Source organism: Chrysemys picta, chromosome 13, assembly GCF_011386835.1.
Source record: "Chrysemys picta bellii isolate R12L10 chromosome 13, ASM1138683v2, whole genome shotgun sequence".
NCBI classification, from domain to species: domain Eukaryota; kingdom Metazoa; phylum Chordata; order Testudines; family Emydidae; genus Chrysemys; species Chrysemys picta.
In genome coordinates this window covers 13,635,901-13,643,017 of record NC_088803.1, presented here as the reverse complement: position 1 = coordinate 13,643,017, position 7,117 = coordinate 13,635,901, and the positions used below count along the sequence as shown (strand labels likewise).

At 45.1% G+C, this 7,117-nt stretch overlaps 1 pseudogene; it reads left to right on the top strand.

The window, feature by feature from the left end:
- The first annotated feature begins 404 nt into the window (after window positions 1-404).
- On the top strand, window positions 405-3,512 carry LOC135975139 (olfactory receptor 10A4-like; annotated as a pseudogene).
- Window positions 3,513-7,117: the final 3,605 nt, after the last annotated feature.

Genomic DNA, 7,117 nt, shown 5'->3' with positions numbered 1-7,117 from the left:
GTGAGTAACTGTCCCCCCCACAGGAGGAAATGAGCCATGCTCAATGTGTGTGTATGTGCCACTGCTGACCCCTCCACTTGTAAACAGCCCCATAGACTCATTCATGGCCACGGTGGTCAGGAAAGATCTTTCATTTACAGCTCATCCAAAAGATATAACATCCACCAGAAACAGTGTCCCCTTCCACTGTGATGAGTTGCTGAGGGTCAGCACCAACTTTAAGGGGAGAGCATCCCCTGCTAATCCACCCTACCCACCCTCTGCAGCAGAGGTCTCCCAAGCGCCATGCTGGGGCACTGTGCTAAGCAGCCATTCTGATGGGAGATGGTCCGCAGCTGAGCCCCTCACCTTGCTCCTTGCGGCACAGGGCCACGTGGTGCCCTGCTGAAGCACAAGGGGTCAGCATGGACCAAGAGACAGCCGAGCCCCACCAGGTGAGACCCCACCCAGCTCTTTGCAGCATGTCATCCCTTGGAGCTGGTCTGGAGCATGGGGGTTACACTGACCCACAGAGGAGAATGTCCCTTAATGAGTCCTCCACCCTATTCCCTGCTGTACAGCACCCCTTACTGCTGAACTGGGACGTTGGGATCAGTGAAGCTGAGAACATCCCACAGAGCCCTCCAGGCCCATCCCTATAGATCAGCGCCCACTGGTGCTACACTGGGGCATTGCTTCCAGCACTGACTAAGGGGGAAGTGTGCCTCAAACTGAGAATCCCACCACAGTCCCAATAGCACAGCCTCCTTCTTCCATGCTGGAGTAATGGGGTCAACACTGTCTTAGAATTGAGAATGCTCCCAGCTGAGCTCATCACCCCACTCCCTGAAGCGCACTACCCGCAGCACCTCTCAGCTTCCACACAGAGTTTATTCTAATGCTCCTGGGAACTAGCCCTGATTCTGGTCCCACTGCAAACTTACTGGAGTAAAAGGGAATAGTCCCACTGACTTCGATGGGCTTTGGATCTGGTCCTCTAGGAGGGAAATGGGCCCTGTGATTGGGACAGTGGAGTCTAAGACTGAGGACTCCTGGGTTCTGTTCCCAGCTCTGGGAGGGGAGTGGGGCCTAAAGTTTAGAGCAGTTGGGACTGGGAGTCTGAGCTCCTGGGTTCTAATCGTGGTTCTGAGACAAGAATGGGGCACACAATCTGAACATCGGGGAACCGGAGTCATGAGCCTTGGGCATTGTACCTTAGTCAACCCCGACTCTGTGTTGTGTTGCTTTGGACAAATCATTCCTTCTTCTAGACAAAATTTTATCACACAATTTACCACAGTTAGTAAATCCTATTATGATTTTCATCTAGAAAATACACACGATGATGATGATTGATGATACAACTTTCTACGAAATGACTTCCCTAGTGAATTTTGTTTTGTTGCAGGTTGAGGCAGTATTGTTCTTCCTTTGAAGAATATTACAAGAAATTTCCTTTAGGGAGTAGGTCCCAGAAGCCAGTGAATGAAATAAAAACACCTCTCTTTCCTTCAACACACTTAGCGTCTGCAGCTGGGAGAGGGAACTACTCTTCTTAAACAAGGTAGGCTATTGATGAATGACTTAAGCCCCCAACCATTCTCCCACTGAAGTCCATTTTGTTGTGCCCCAGTCTGCAATGGGACCAGGATTAAGTCATTGGTTTCTTCATTTGAATTTTCCATACAGTGGCAGAGAATCTTAGAGTGTGTGTTTCTGAGCACCTGGGTTGTGTCTGTATTCATATCTATCTATCTATCTATCTATCTATCTATCTATCTATCTATCTATGGATGTGTGTGTGAAACACTATACCCCATATTCTTCATAGAAATAATGTTATAATATGGTTATAGCATATCTAAGATGTATATTATGCAAGATGGGTCTTGTGAAAGATCATTGGAAAGTTTATGATCTGCTGAATATGATTATCCTATTTATATGCATGTATCATTACTGTATTTAAATTTAGGACTATTGACTATGTAACAATTACAAGGTGGTTTACACCTGGAAAACACCCACCACACAGAATGAAATCAGTCTGGATTGGCCATTGGGGAGAACAATAGGACTTTGAAGATGCTAATCTTCCACCTTCCTGAGAAGCTTCCTGGGATGCCACAAAAATAAATAAATAAATAAAAATAATTACCCTCTTTGCGAAATCTTATTTTGGTAAACATTGTTATAGAATAGAATAACATTCCTGAGGGGAAAACAAAAGAAACGCAGAAAGGAGAAAAGATCCCTTTTTTAATTTCCATGGAGACAGACAAAAAATGTGTTCAAAGAAGAAGAATAGAACCCCCGATGCTGGAAACTGGTATACTTCCATTGCTGGTATAAACTGAGGTAGCTCATTTAGAGTCAATTCATCAGACCCCCGTCTGTTGCAAATCAGCTGTAGTTCCACTGGTGTCAAAGTGGTCGGCTCTCCAGCTGACCTATATTGGCACAGCTTGATTGACATCAATGTGGCTACACCAGTTTATGCCTCATGATGATTGGGTCCAGTTATATATTTCTATACAGAATTGCAGCAGGTTTTAGTCTGAAGCATCCCAACAGAAAGGAAACCAGTATGAATTGTTTGATTCACATCCACATGTTTAGTATTCCTCAGATTCAGTCTCTTTCTTTGCCACCCTTACAGACGACCTATTCAGAGAGTGACCCTGGAGAGAACCAGACCATCTCTGATGTATTCATCCTGGTGGGGTTTTCAAACCTTAACAAGCTGCAAATCGTTCTGTTTCTGAAAATATGCTACACCAGCAGTGTGGTCTCTCAGCTGCTGCTTCACCTCTTGGTGGACCAAAAGACCATCACCATCGCGGGCTGCACTGCCCAGATGTATGTCATCTCCATCATGGGCCTGACGTGAATGCTGCCTCTTAGCAGCCATGGCGTACGACCGCTACATCGCCATATGTCACCCCCTGCACTACAGAACTATCATGAGTGGCCGGGCATGTGCACAGCTCATGGGTACTTCATGGATCATCGGCATCTCAGTGGAAGTAGTTCAGACCACTTGGATCTTCAGTCTGCCCTTCTGTGGCTCCAACCGCATCCACCACTTCTTCTGTGACATCCCACCAGTGTTGAAGATGGCATGCACGGACATATCCAAAAATATGATTATGGTCTTGACTGTGTCAGTTTTGTTCATTATGGGCCCTTTTTTGTTGATAACCCTGTCCTACATCTGCATTATCTCCACCATCCTCAAGCTGCCGACGGCAGAGGGAAGGCATAAAGCCTTCTCCACCTGCTCCTCCCATCTCAGGGTGGTGACATTGTTCTACGGAATGGACCTTTTTACCTACCTGAGGCCCAAGTCTATCTCCACCCCAAAGAGTGATCAAATGATTTCCCTCGTGATCACAGTTGCAGCACCTGTATTGAATCCCATAATATACACTCTGAGGAACAAAGACGTGAAGGGAGCCTTTAGGAAAACAGTAGAGAGGAGCATCTTTTCACACAATCGGCGAAAACAGAGAATGAAAATTAGACTTACTTAAAACAGGGGGAATGAGGGAAATAAATATATGTTTTGTTGAATTACTGCCGATGACCCTCACTTTTTAATTGAAATGTTGCCATTTGAAAAAATTGGACTTGTAAACCTATCAGGAGAATGGGAAGAGAAACTTGTGTTACCAAAAAACCCCAAATTTTAAATATCTTCAATATCTGGAATGTCAAAGAAAAAAGAAGCTTAAAATGGAAATCCTTTCATAAAATGTTCACCTTGGTTTTTGCAAATTTTACAATTTTCACCAAAATTTTAATGATGGAAAAATCCAAACCATCTCTACAGACAACTCCATTTAGGCTTTTCCTTTTCCTGCTCTGTCGGTCCATTGCAGCATTTTAGGATTTGGGTTGGGTTGGGCTGAGTTTTTTTGGCTGTCTAATGGATTTCCCCGGTGCTCCCTGTTGCCTAATTTTAAATAATATTTCTCAGCACTTATGAACAGTTTCCTATGTAAGACTCTGATGGATCTTTCAATGCCTAACCTGATCAGATCACACAACAACTCTTGAAGCTGGCTCTTGAATTCCCTGGCATTTTGCACAGGTTCAGCAGTCTATGCTAACAGATCATGGCGTATATCATAGATTCATTGATTAAAAGGCCATAAGGGACCAATGCTGATCATCTAGTCTGACATTCTGCTTAACGCAGGGCAGAGAGTTTCACCTGGTGATTCCCGAGTCAAAGAAGCACTCTACATCAAGAAAATTGTAGATATTAGATGATTAACATTTGTTCATAATTAATGAACAGGTTATGTAAAATTCAATGGATAATGTGTTGACTAAAGAATGGAGGAAAATTAAGCAATAGAAAATGTGCAAATGTATGAAAATATGTATAAAATATGTAAAATTATGTATATATATATATATATACATATACAAAAACATATGTACATATGTAAAAATATGTATAAAATACATATGTAAAATACATAAAAAATAAGAAAATACATATAAAAATGGGCTGGAGAAATGCTGGATCAGAAATTGACGAATGAAACCGAAGGACCCGAACAGGAGATCCAGGCAGGTGAGGAGGACTGACGTCATGGAGGAAGGAAGGACTTTTCAGTGCCCCAGAATGTCTTAACTTGGGAACATTCACTTATTCTGTCTTGTCTGTTATTACTTGTGAGGCAGAAATGTATGTGCAGACACTATAAGTAAGATTAATTCTGTTTTAAATTGTATTAAATAAAGGCAAAACTGATTAAGCCTAAATTGGATGGACATGTGACTCGGTTTCCCACTCTACACTCCCTACAATGTACACAATTTGATAAAAAAGGTAAAGCCCACATAAATGCTCTCATCTCTGCTTTGTTAATTAATTTAGCAAAGGTGTTGCCCTTATACAATAATAATCAGAGAAACAAGCTGTGTCCTGTCAGCGAACACATATGTATTAAGCTAGTATACACCCCATTATGTGAATACATGGCAGTTCTACAAACTGAATTAGCGTATGTTCTTCCCAGTGTTCTGTGCACTCATGCTAACCTACACCTCACACTACCAAGCAACAGTATAACTTAGTATTTAACATAAGCAGATAAGAAATTTGTAAAAGTCAAGATACATTAATTCAGTAATGATCAGTGAACTCTCTCCTGCCATCCATCTCCACCCTCTGACAAACAGAAGCTAGGGACACCACTCCTTAACCATCTGGGCTAATAGCCATTAACGGACTTAGCCTCCATGAATGTATCCAGTTCTCTTTTAAACACTGTTACAGTCCTAGCTTTCACAACCTCCTCAGGCAAGGAGTTTCACAGATTGACTGTGCGCTGTGTAAAAAAGAACTTCCTTTTATTTGTTTTAAACCTGCTGCCCATTAATTTCGTTTGGTGGCCCCTAGTTCTTATATTATGGAACAAGTAAATAACTTTTCCTTATTCACTTTCTCCACACCACTCATGATTTTATATACCTCTATCATATCCCCCTTAGTCTCCTCTTTTCCAAGCTGAAAAGTCCTAGCCTCTTTAATCTCTCCTCATATGGGACCCGTTCCAAACCCCTAATCATTTTAGTTGCCCTTCTCTGAACCTCTGTACGCAGTATTCAAGATGTGGGCATGCCATGGATTTATATAAGGGCAATAAGATATCCTCTGTCTTATTCTCTATCCCTTTTTTAATGATTTCTAACACCCTGTTTGCTTTTTTGACTGCCGCTGCACACTGCATGGACGCCTTCAGAGAACTATCCATGATGACTCCAAGATGTTTCTCCTGATTAGTTGTAGCTAAATTAGCCCCCATCATATTGTATGTATAGTTGGGGTTATTTTTTCCAATGTGTATTACTTTACATTTATCCACATTACATTTCATTTGCCATTTTGCTACCCAATCACTTAGTTTTGTGAGATCTTTTTGAAGTTCTTCACAATCTGCTTTGGTCTTAACTCTCTTGAGTAGTTTAGTATCATCTGCAAACTTTGCCACCTCACTGTCAGGGGTGGCTCCAGGCACCAGCACAGCAAGCACCTGCCTGGGGTGGCAAGCTACGGGGTGCGGCCTGCCGGTCGCCCTGAGGGTGGCAGTCAGGCTACCTTCAGAGGCATGCCTGCGGGAGGTCCCCCAGTCCCAAGAGGCGCCCCTGCTCTTACACACCCCAAATACTCTGTCCAGCACCTCCCAAATGCCATCTCCCAGTACACACACACACACCCAGCACCCCGAAATACCCCCTTGAGCTCACCCCCCCCCCCGCAGCAGTGTCCTCTATTAGGGAACTTGAAATACAGGTGTGGTCACCCCAGATACAGTTGAATTTTAAAGGGAGATGTTTCTGTTCTCCCTTACGGTGTGACCGCACTGGGGCCAGACTCTGGAAGTCTCAGTGAGCTACAATCCCAGCTGGATGCACAAAGGGCAGTTCCAGGAGGGCGGGGTGATTCCCTGCACAGCCTGGGCAGAGGCAGCGTTGCCCTTTTCTCTCCCCTCATTCCGAAGGCTTGCCCCGGACCTGTGTCACAAGGTTGTGGGAGTTGGGTACACGCTGGGAAAAGCCCCGAGGGCCCCCACTCAGGCTGGTTCAGAGAGGTCAGCAGAGCCCGAAAGCCTCCAGCCTGGCTCTCTCTCTCCTTCCCCTTTCCACCTAATACCTTGTGTATCCCGTTGCGGCTGGGCTGAATCTTGCCCCAGGGGGCTCAGCCGAGGGACACCCCGTCTCTCTCTCGCTGTACCGGAGTCTCTCCCGGAGTCAGGGTCACCGTCCACTGATGGAAGAGGTGCCTGGTGGTTGAGGGGTCAGTCCACAAGCTACCTCATCCCTGGAGCGCAGGGTCTCTCCTCTGACCCACACGGAGGGAGCCCTCATTGCTCAGTGTATAACAGGGGGGTCACTTAGCCTCCTGTACAACACGAGCAAGAGCCTTGTGTCCAGCAAGTATAAATGGGAGTGGTTCCCCCACGGGCTTTGTCTGTGGGTCCGGAAGCCCGGGAGGGCACCGCCCCTCACTCCCAGGCTGGGGTGGCCGCATGGCCGGAGAGAGACTGCTGTCTAGCCCTGTCCACATGGGGGGCAGAGAGGGGGACACAGGGGCACACACCAAAGCTCCTCACCTATGATA